The sequence below is a fragment of the Phocoena phocoena genome, chromosome 2 (genome assembly GCF_963924675.1).
Source record: "Phocoena phocoena chromosome 2, mPhoPho1.1, whole genome shotgun sequence".
NCBI classification, from domain to species: Eukaryota; Metazoa; Chordata; class Mammalia; order Artiodactyla; family Phocoenidae; genus Phocoena; species Phocoena phocoena.
Genome location: NC_089220.1, coordinates 85,250,153 through 85,262,230, shown reverse-complemented (window position 1 = coordinate 85,262,230; position 12,078 = coordinate 85,250,153).

The following is a 12,078-nucleotide window of genomic DNA, read 5'->3' as shown; positions in this document are numbered from 1 at the left end:
TATCTCTCTGGGGGATCTGTTTCTCTCCCTGGAGGATCTGTTTATCATTTCTTCTGACCCACCCGGGACCTTCCAAATACCTGGAGCCTCTCCAGCATGGGCAGATTTTAGGTGTGTGGAAAGGAGATCCACCCTGACTGGGCTTAGTGTGGAGGTCTTCAGGCCCTCTCCCTCTGGCTAGGGCCTCTGTGGCCTCTTCTCACCCACACCCCACCCAGCGCTGAGCCCCCTGGGGCCCTTCACTGGCCCGGCTGCCATACTCTACTCACTCGACACTCTGCCAGGAGTGCTGTCTTTGACTATAGCCCCTCCCTCAATCTCTCTCTCTCTCTCTCTCTCACACACACACACACACACACACACGCATGCTCTCCAGGGCCAAAGTCACAATTCCTCTTCTAATCAGGGAACTTATGTGACAAAGCCTCACCCATCCTGACTCTGGGAAGAAGACCCTAGTTCTGGCTCCCAGCTGGGAGGAAGGTGTCTAGATCCCAGCCTGTGCCTCCAGCCTGGCCTGGGAAGCTGGACATGAACCGGGGAGGCAGGGCTGCTGAGGGAGCTGGGCTTCTAACAGGCCAGCGCTTTTGGCTGGCATGGGGTCGGGGTAGCTTGGTTCTCTCATGCCTGCTCACTGGGGACAATTGCTCTTGAGATAGGCTATCTGGTTAGCTGGTGTTTACACATCTTTTATGAGTCTTTATCCTTTGACCTGCTGTCTTCCTTTTGGGTTTATCTTTCTTTTTGTTGGAGTGCAAAATTGAATAGTTCTATAGTGGAGGATCTGTGGAATGTAAACCTTCTGAGACCTGATATGTCTGGAATTGTCTTTTCTTGCCCTGACTTATAATAGTCTGGATTAGGGTAGGATTCTTGGTTCAGGCTTACATCTACTCAGATTTTTTTTTTTTTTTTTGCGGTACGCGGGCCTCTCACTGTTGTGGCCTCTCCCGTTGCGGAGCACAGGCTCCGGACGCGCAGGCTCAGCGGCCATGGCTCACAGGCCCAGCAGCTACGCGGTACGTGGGATCTTCCCGGACCGGGGCACGAACCTGTGTCCCCTGCATCGGCAGGCGGACCCTCAACGACTGTGCCACCAGGGAAGTCCCTACTCAGATTTTAATGCCTCTTTGCATTGCATATTGCCAATGGGCAGCCTGATGTCAGCTGAATTCTCATCCCATTGTAGGTAATTTGTCTTTACCTAATTTTTTAGGGTTTTCTCTTTGTCTTCTATTTTCAAAAGTTTCACTATGATTTTTCTAAACTGGGAACTTAAAAAAAAATCAGTGACCTCTTTCGATTTTGAGATTCATGTCTTTATCTACCAATTGTATCAAAACACTACTCTTCTTCATTCTCTTTCTGGATTCCTATTAAATGGATATTGAAATGTATGAATTGATTCTCTGTATCCCTAAACTTTCCTTTTACACATTCTATTTTTTTCATTTGTGCCGCATTCTGGGGATTTTCTTTGCATGATTTTTTGGTTCACAAATATATACTCCACCTGTGTCCAGCCTGCTTCTCTGTCCATCTTTTGGGGGGTTTTGTTTAACTTTTGACTGTCACATTTCCCTGTTTAAGTTCCCTAATAGGATCTTCCAAAACTACTTGTTTTCATTGCATGGAAATGCTTCACCACTTCCCTCAGATGGTGTTAATATGTGCATTTCATGGTATTTTCCTGATTGTTACATGAACAGTTTCCTTGGGGTAGGTTGCCTCTCCTTCATGGGCTTTACCTTCTTTATATATTTGGTAATTCTTGATTGTCATCTCGTGTCTGAGAGGGTTGTGTACAAGCTCTGGGCTGTGATGGCTCCTGGTCAGGTCACTGGCCATGCAATGGCGCAGTGACCTTCAGGTGGCAGTGTGGGACTTGGGGAGGAGGCCGAAGGGATGCAGTTCTAGAGAACTTCAGAGCCTTGAAGTGATGTTATGAAATATTAATCTGTATTTATATCTGATGGGTTTGGTGCTGCGGGGGGTAAGTAAAATATTACAAAGGAGAATTCCAGTTTCAAGATGAAAGACAGAGGACAGGCTGAAATCACTTCCCAGCATTTTAAAAAAATTAACAATTTTCAGTTACACAGTACATTTTCTGAATTTGTCTTTTTAAGAAATAACTTAGGTTAAATCAGCAACTGCATATCCTAAATAATAGAAAAAGTTAGGTATCATTATTCCATAACATTCTATTAACAATATCTGAGTTTTTTGATCACCAATGTATTTTTTAGTCCCCAAATGCACCATCAATCAGAACTGAGGTCCACTCTTCCACGGGACAAGTTGACTCTGACACTTGCAAGGGTAAGGAGTCTCTTGGTTTGAGAGCTGCTGGCCTCACTGTGGCTCTCAGAGGCCACTTACAGGGAGCCATGAGGGTGAAATGAGACAAGGTGTGTGACACGCTGAGCAGTGGCTGGCGTGCTGCGTGCTCTCAGTACTTGCTGGTTGCTCTTTTCTAAGGGGTGTTGATGGCTCTGAGCTGCAGAGAAGTGACCTCTTGCCTGGTCCTAAATGATTTGGTCCTCATCGCTCCCCGCCTCCTGCCAGGTACATTCAGAGCAACCTGGCTCAGAACTGGGCTTGTTGCTGCCACCTTACTGGGGGTAGGGCTGGCTGGTAATGCTGGCCAGAGTGACCTGTCCCTAGGCCCCAACCCTCCCCTAGGCCAGGGGAAGGACCTGGCCTTCTGCGGACATTTGACAGGACTCACTCCTTGTCTTTGCTCCATGAATCTTCCCCTTCTCCCTCCTTCCTCCTGGCATGGGAGGAGGTGGTCCATCTTCGTGTGTCCCTGTGTGCACGTATGTGTGCTCTTTTTTTTATTAGCTGTACCAGAGGTTTCTGGTGGTGCTGGCTGACATCCAAGAGGTGAGGAAAAAGCCCTCAGTGTGGGAGCCACCCAGAGGGTGGAGCCCTGACCTCCTAACAGATTCTTACCTTGCTAAGCTGGGCAGATTTAAGGCCCCGTCCCTGTGGGATTCTTACTGCCACCATCCAGGGAGCGAGGGCTGGAGGGGAGGGGCAGAGTGAACCAGTAGCCGAGGGCAGGTCTTCCCAGCCAGTGGCTGCTGTTCTCTGATATTCCTGAATGAGACATCGAGTTCCCCAGCCCTCAAGGTGCCTGGAAGGGCCTGGGGCGTTTGGAGCCCTCTTGGCCATCCTCCTCCAGCTCCCTGCAGACTTGTCCATTTATCCTAGTGATTCAGGTCAGTGACGTGGCAGCATGGGGGTACTGTGACATGAAGGGGTGGGAAGTACAAGCTTAAGAGACCACCTGGCCTTCCTCAGACATGACATTCTTGCATTACCTGCTGGGATCAACAGCTGAGGCCACAGCCTTCACACAAGCCCCTTTCCCTGCCCTCACCAGGCTGGCAAGTGGCTCGCAGGGGTACCTGCAAAGTTTCACGCTCAGTGGAAGCCCCTGATGACCTTAGCCTAGATGCCTCCTTTGCACCCCCCTTTCCTGATCTGTGCCTTCCTCTGAGCAAGAACTACTGCAGGCAGGCTGCCTTCTCAAGTCCCCCCTGATGCCCCATATGCTGGCTACAGAGGGGCCTGCATGTGAGACAGTGCCACTATCTGGAGGCTCCTTCTCTCATTCCCAGACTATGCCCAGTTTTGGGAATCTAGTCCTGAGCTCTGTCTGGACAAGCAGCTTCCCATCAGACAAGCAGCTGTCCCTCAGTGAATTCAGGGGTGAGAGGCAGCGTGGGGCCCCAGGACCCAAGATCCCCTTTCACTGAGGGACAGCATGGCCAGGGACTTGCTGCCATGGCCTGCGCCAGCCTGAGGTCCTGATGTTTCCAGCTGCCCCAGAGGACATCACCCCCGTGCAGGTACCCTTCTATGGGCTGGGAGGAGCCCAAGGCTGCAGGAATAGGGTGGGTGGGAAAAACAGCAGCTGGAGAGTAGACTGGGCATCCAGACTCTTCTGGAACCTGTTTGCTGTGTGGACTGATGTAGGTCTGGAGAGGTCAGGAAGGTGGGAAGAAGCAGCAAAGGTGACTGAGAAGGAGTGGGTGGTGTAGGAGGAGAAATACCAGGTTAGTGTGCTGTCCAGGAAGCCAGGGGAAGAAAACATTTCAAGGAAAACACCATCACCTGTGTCACATGCTGCTGAGACGTCAAGTAAGGTGAGGACTGAGAACTCATCACTGGACTAGCCATGGGCTTTGACTGGGGGTCTTGACAAGAGCAGTTTGGTAGAGCAGTGGGAGAGAAACCTGACTGGTTCAAGAAAACAAGAGGAGAAAAATTGGAGACAGTATAGGTAACAGAAGCAATTAGCAATAGGAATCAAGGTCATCAGCTGAGAGTTTGGAGGAGGTTTTAGAGGTTTATGGATGGTGGAGAAAGTATGACCAAGTTATTGGAGTGGCAGAGGGGAATGGACTAAGGACAGGGGCTAGGCCTGCTGGGCAACACAGGGACCGACTTGAGGCTCCTGGTCATGGAGTTAAAGTGAGTGCAGGTGCCAAGTGGTACAAGAGTTGGATTCCACCAGGATTGACTGTTCCCCAGTGAGTAATGAAGCAAGAGATGGGCAAATGGGTTAAGAGTGGGTGTCAGTGAATAGTTATAATGATAGACCAGAGAACCAATGGTGTTCTCCTTACTCCTGGGAAAGGAAGATAAACAGCCGTGGACCCCTTGGATTCTCAGGTGGGGACCAGCCCCCAGGTATTTCCAGTTCCAAACATGAAGGCCAGCCTGTGCCCGACCTGGAGGCCTCGTGGGGGGCTTCTGTGACTTGCTCCTAACCTCCTCCTCTTCTCCCCGAGGCAGGTGTCCAGGGCAGTAAACTCTTTTGACTTCTCCTCACGTTGTTCTTTTTCCCACATGGTGTCCCAGGGGAAAGACTTTGACAGCTTGTTGTACCCATGGGACCACAGTACCATGCTGTGGACCTCAAGGCTCCCTGATACAGCGGGGGTTAGGGGTGAAGGAGGCTGCCAGAGACTTTAGGGGGCCACACTCTGTTCCTCTAAGGGCTGGAGATTTAACCCAATCTGTGCTGGGTACAGCCACACCCCTCCCTGGGCTGCTCTTCCCAGCTCTCCCAGTCCAGGGAGCTTCTATATGGGGACACAGTGAGTCACACTAAACTTAAAACTATGGCTGCTGCCTTGTCACTTTGGGCTCCTCATGCTAATAGACCAGCAGGCAAAGAAAGGAATTACTTACCATACTGGTAGGGGTAATTGGTTCTGATCGTCAGGAGCTAGGGCTGCTGCTATAGCACGAGAGCAGGGAGGAATATGCTTGGCATCAAATGATCCTTGATTTTCTCACACAAAGTTTTAACTGTAAAATGGGCAATTGTAGCAACCATGGTCTGATAATAGCGCGGTAACCCGAACTCCAGATCCCTCAGGGATGAGGGTCTAGGACACCCCACCATGAGAGCTGCTTGGACCAGCAAAAGTGCTGGCTCAGGGGGGGAGGAGAGCCTAGAATGGGGGGTAGAGGAGGAAGATGACAGTATCAGCTACAGATTTGGGACCAATTGTAGCAGCACAAGCTGTATTCCACTAACTCTTCTCTTGTATGTGTCCCCAGAAATTGTGACCAACAAGAATCATGGAAAAGCTGTTCCTGCATTGAATGAATTTCATGTGGGAAGCAAGTGGATCTGAGTGGTGCAGGAGATGGACTGTAGTGGATGCTATTGGTGCCCTACCCAGATTCTCTTTATCAGACCAGTGCACCCATCCTCCAGCTGCTGGAATGGTTAGTTGCTAACGGTTCACAGGTAACTCCTCCAGAGATTTACCTTTGGCTGAATAAAAGCCCCCTTACCTGCTGTGTCAGTGAGGCTTCTCCAGAGAAAAAAACCAGTTGGAGAGGGCGGCAGGAGGAGGGGATCTGGGAATTGGTGCATGTGATTGTGGGGTCTGACAAGTCTGAAATTTGTAGAGGGGCCATTAGGCTGGAAACTCAGGCAAGAGTTGATGTTCCAGTCTCCGGCAGAATTCCTGCTTCTTTGGGAAAATTCAGTTTTTGCTCTTCAACTGATTGAATGAGGCCCACCTACAATACTCCTTTATTCAAAGTCAACTGATTATAAATTAGTTACATCTACAAAATATCAACATCTAAACTAGCGTTTGACCAAACAAGTGGGCACCATAGCCCGGCCAAATTAACACATAAAATTAACCACCCACCCAAGGAAGTGATGTTCTCACTCATACCCCCAACTCCGGGGTAGCCCACAGTCAACACCCAACAGACACAGAAGTTCAGAGAACCAGGCCCCTTGCTTCAAAATGGAAACAATCTGGTGTCATTTGTGCTGCAGAAGTCTCCAAAGGATTGTCCTGAAGCTAGACTGCAGCTTAGAGCTGTTTAGCTACTTTTCCTGCCCTGATTCCCCTCACTGCTAGTCTCCTGAGAGGATTTCCTCTACAAAACAAGTACATCCAAATCCCTGCCTCAGGCTCTGCTTCTAAGGAACCAAACCCAGGACACTGTGATGGTTAATTTTATGTGTCAACTTGGAGAGTGTTTTTGGATGAGATTAGCATTTAAATTTGAGTAAAGCAGATTGTCCTTCATAATGTGGGTGGGCCTCACCCAATCAGTTGAAGGCCTGGCTGGAACAAAGAGACTGGCTTCCACAAGTGAGAGGGAATTCTTCAGCCAGCTGCCTCAGACTTCATGAGCATCATTGGCTCTCTTGGGTCTCCACTCTGCAGTTTGTGGAGTTGTCAGCCTCCATAATTGCATGAGCCAATTCCTTATAATAACCTCACTTTATATATATATATATATATATATATATATATATATATACATACACACACATACAAACAACCTATTAGTTCTGTTTCTCTGGGGAACCCTAATAACAGATACAAACTATTTACAGAAAGTTAATCTCAAGGCTCAAGGAGAGACCTGAGCAACTAGTGCCTCAACCGGAACCATCTTTATGTCTTAGGGTAGTGAGCATGATGGGTTCCTTTACTTCACCATTATGCAGCCAAAGGAGATAGGCAGCTGTGGGTCTGCTCAGGTGTTGGAATACTCAGCTTCGTGTTCAAGGGACTTGTCTCTGGGATTTATCAATCAGCCCTACCTCCTATATTTCTCATAACTAAACCAATCCCAGGGAAGTTCCTGCCACAAGCCCATGCACCCCATTCCTTATTTTGGCTCTGCAGTTCAGGGTGTGTTCTGCACCTTGGTATGTACACTCTCAACTGTCTCTGAGCTCAGGCATCGCCTGCATCCTTGCTTCTCTACCTGCCCCTACTGCTTGATCTTCATTACTTTTGGCAGTCCTTCCAGATGTTTTGTGGGTTGGGATTCAAATGTCTTTTAGTTTTATCAGAGGTGGAGTTTGTGTTTCTGTTATTATTTTCTCATGTTGCTTTTGGAAGACTTCCAAGGGGAGAAGGAAAAATGCTTAATTTACTTCATCATTTAAAAATCTTGTAGGATTTTTGAATGTTTGCAAATCTGATGTGTATGAAGTAGTATCTTACTGTGAATTTAATTTGCATTTCCCTGAATACTAGTGAAGTTGCACGTATTTTTTGTATGTTTCTTGGCTATTCTCGTTTGCTCTTCTGTGATGTGACTGTTTATATACTCGGCCCATTTTCTTTATTCAGTTCTTTTTTTGTTTCTGACTGATTTGTTAATGTATAAAGATATTTTTTGATTCCAATACTTTTTTGACTAAATGTATTGCAAATATCTTCCCTCAGTCTGTAGCTTATTTTTTCAACTTTGGAAGGTGTCGTTTATTAAAAAGAAGTTTTGTATTTTAATTACATTTTAATGTAATTGAGTATATGATTGTTTTCCTTTATGGTCTGTGGTTTTTGTTTCTTGCTTAAGAAATCCCTTTTTATTCTGATGTTGTAAATATCAAACTCTTTACTTTTAAATATAAGACCTAAATTATGTTTTTGCCAGCACCATTTAATGAATAGTTCTGTCCCCTCTGATCTACACTGCCAATTTTCTCATCTAACAATTTTCCAGATATGTGTGGATCTGTTTATTGGCTCCATAATCTGTTGTATTTGTCCAGTTGTCTACTCCTGCACCAAGACTCAGCTATAATTAATTTATAGTAAAGCAAATCCCTTTCCTGTTCTTCTTTAGAATTGTCTTGGCTATTATTGTTTTTTGACCTTCTATATATATATTTTAGATTCAGCTTGTCAAATTTCATTGAAAACCCTTCTGGGATTTCATCTGGAATGTCATTAAATGTATAGGTTATTTTTGGAAAGAATTGACATCTTTAGATATGCAGTCTTTCTATCTAGGAACGTCTTTCCTGTTTTTGGGGGGTTTTTTTGTTTTTCTTGGTGCCTTTCAAATGCACTTTTAAAATTGTGTCTATTCCTTGAATTCTTGGTAAGACTTGTCACCAAACAATCTGGGTCTTGAGTTTTATGTTTGTTGTTGTTAGATTTTTAATTATTAATTCATTTTTTTAAAAATCCCAGATGACAAGAATGAAGCACAAGGTACTGGGTTAGAGCTAGAGACTCTATGAGTATGAACTTATGTTTAACTTAATATAGATACTGATAGATACATGTAGAAATAATTATGGATATGTGTACATACATGGATTAATATATATTAATATATAATATATATTATACACACACAGGTTTATATATACATATGTAATTTTTTTTTTTTTTTGGTACACGGGCCTCTCACTGTTGTGGCCTCTCCCGTCGCGGATCACAGGCTCCGGACGCACAGGCTCAGCGGCCATGGCTCACGGGTCCAGCCGCTCCACAGCATGTGGGATCCTCCCAGACCGGGGCACGAACCCGTGTCCCCTGCATCAGCAGGCAGACTCTCAACTACTGTGCCATCAGGGAAGCCCCTGTAATATTTTTAATATATATTACATATACATATAAATTTGAGCAACAAAATAACTAACATAGTATTTATAACCCAAAGCATAAATAAATATCCATAAGTTCACACAGGTGTAAATAAATGATTGAATTAAATAAGTCAGTGAGAGAGAGAGGCAAATCAATCTTCAATGCAGAAGAATTCCAAATGATTTATATAGATACTCCCCTCTAAAGGAGATGGAATATAACTCCCACTTCTTAAGTGCGGGCTATGCTTAGTGACTTAGTTCCAAAAAGGACAGTATGAAAAGTGAGAATAAAGTAAAGTACAATAGAGAAGATAGACAAACATTATCTCAGCAAGGTGATCAAGGTCAACAGCAACAATGATGAGGCACCTTGATAGTATTAACCCTTCATGTGATGGGAGGAAAATTTTGTAAAATCATCTTCTTAGATCAAATAGAAAGAAATCTTCCCACAGCCTGGATGAACGAAATTTGGTTTTTTAAATTACTGATAGTTGGTAATAGTTAATTATTTGTAGTCTCCTTCTGCTTCACAGCTCTTCACTGACAATGCCATGTAAAACTTTAGGATTGTTAGCAAATTTGAGAAAAGCTCTGATTTAGTTACTATGGCTATGTAACACACCACCCCAAACTCAATGACATAACACAGTAACCCCTTTATTAGGCTCATAGTTTCCGTGGGTCAAAAATTCAGAAAGGGCACAGGCTGGGGGTGACTCAGTAGCTGGGCTGGAATCACCTGAAGGCTTATGCATCCCCATGCCCTGGACTCTTGACCTCTCCACATGGCCTGGCTTCCTCACAGCACGGAACCTCAGGGACTCAGACATCTGTCATGGTGGCTCTCAGTGGGAGTTTTCCAGCCGTCAAGGAGAAGCTACATCACCTTTTGTTACCTAACCTCAGAGTCAAGCAGCGTCAAGTTCCTCACATCCTATTAGTTAGCGGCTCCAGCCCAAAAGGTCCAAGAGAAAGGGAATCTGTGTCCACCTCTTGATGAGGGAGGGGTAAGAGCATGAGGACAGGAGACATTGTTGCAACCATCTTTAGAAAAATAAAATCTGCTACAACCTCTAACCAGTTTCTCTCCTCTCTGAGCTATCTAGATATGCTACCTGCTTGTAGTACAGGAATATGATAACTTCTATTTCTTGAAATTCCCATCAAATAAAGGAATAAAAGCATTTAAGGCATGATTGAAAGCATCTCTTTCAGGAGACTTCTGTTTTGATCATATTTCAACAAGATTGTATTTTCCACTTAGGATTTCATGTGCCTGTTTGGACGAATTTTCCACAGGCTTGTTTTGGTCTGTATGTTTCAGACCTTGTCTATCTTCCTCTACCTTATTCTTCTTGTACTGCAGCACAGCCTCTGCCTACACCTCTGTGTCACAATGTCAGATGAGTTGGCACAGTGCATGGTAGGAGTATTTTGGAAACTATTTCTAAACCAGAATGGCTGGCAGTAACTTCACTATACATGAAACCAACTGAAAACCACATAACTATGTCCCACTGCGCCGAAATTGACGTACGTGTCTCTAACCCAACTTCTCCTTGGATCCTGAAAGTACCACAGTTGCATCAACGCTAACAGATGAGATAAAAGAATGGGAAGACAGCGGTCTTCACCGTTTGTAGTTAAAGTAGCTTACTTTTGCAGATTTTACTAACACATACGAATGGTCGTTAGCTTTACTAACACATACGAATTAAGAATCTCTGACTCAGGATTTCATGGGCTTCTTCAGGTGCAGCGTTTACCACACCATCACTGCACAGATGGGGAAACTGAGCCAGCTGAGCCCAGGGACCCCCGTCCTCTGGGGTGTGGAACTGCCTGGCCCTCCCATACTTGTGTGGAGGGCTGGCACCGGGGGTTACCACTTGGAGGGTGATGCTGCAGCTCTGCCTCTGTAGTTCCTCGAAGCGATCCCAGATGAGGCCCGCGTTAAGTTCAGGGAGATGTGAATTCACTCCCCAGGGGGATGTATTTCCTCAGGACTCCTGTGGTCCCAGATTGCTCTGGGATTGGCCCAGCCCATGGCGGCCACCAATGACCAGGGCGTTCCTGCTGGATGGGCTCCAGGCTGGGCTGAGCCCACTCTGGGGTGGAGGTAGAGTTTTCAGTCTAGAGAGCGTAATCCTGGGCTCTGCTACTCACCAGCCAGTGACTTTGTGCATTGCTTCATCTGTGACCCACTTTGGAATAAGTTGTTCTTTGCAGTGTTCTACATTTTTTAAAGTATTGATAGTTCTCATTCAAATGATTTTTCATAGACCATTACTAATGTTCTTTTCTGGCTGATTCTGTAATAATACATTTTAGATCCATTTGTAATAGGTTAACATTAATTCAGTTTCACTTGCCTCAAAAAACAATCATTATTGTTCAATTATATAACGAATTGACAGTAAAATGACTGAGGTCATGGCATTTCAGGAGAACATTTCATGTTGTGCATACTGAATAGGTTAAACAGGTGACTTCACAGAGCTTTTTTCTGTAATATTCATAATCTAAGAATTTCCTGATTGGTCTCTTACCTTTACTACAAAGTTTGTCACTCTATTTTAACAGAAATCCTCTAAATTCCTAGGACCAGCCACACGGAAGGAGTGAGAGGCCTAGAGCCAGAGTCCGGAGCCCCCTGCAGCTAGGTCTCCAGAGTCTGCTCAGAGCCCGCCCCTGGGGCCGCCCTATTATTACTCCCAGGCTCCTGGCTGCTCATCTGCTCTCAGGTGCCCTCCTCCCCCAGAGGCTGGCCTGGCTCAGGCTGGGGCTGGGCTGCAGGGGTTTCCTAGCTCTGACCCCACCCTGCCCTCTGCCCTCAACCTCAGGGAAACCAGCTTCCTGTCGCTGCTCCCGGGACTTGACTTCCCCCTCTCTTGTATCCTGACATCCCAGGTCTGGAAGCGATGTTCCACCTGCAGGTCCTGGAGCCTTGCCAGAAGTTTCTGGAAAAGCTAGTTGATTCAGCCTCCAGGAGAAGAGGAGAAGGTACTGGGCTGAGGGAGTGACCTGGAGGTGGGGCTCTGGCTGTTTATAGGATCGTGGCTCCTCAGAGGCTGGCAGGTCCACCATCAGTCCCATTCCATCGGAGTAGTCACTGCCAGCCAGCCAGGGAACTGTCATCTTGGAGGGAGCTGGGCCTGGAGTGGAGCCAAAGGTTTGGC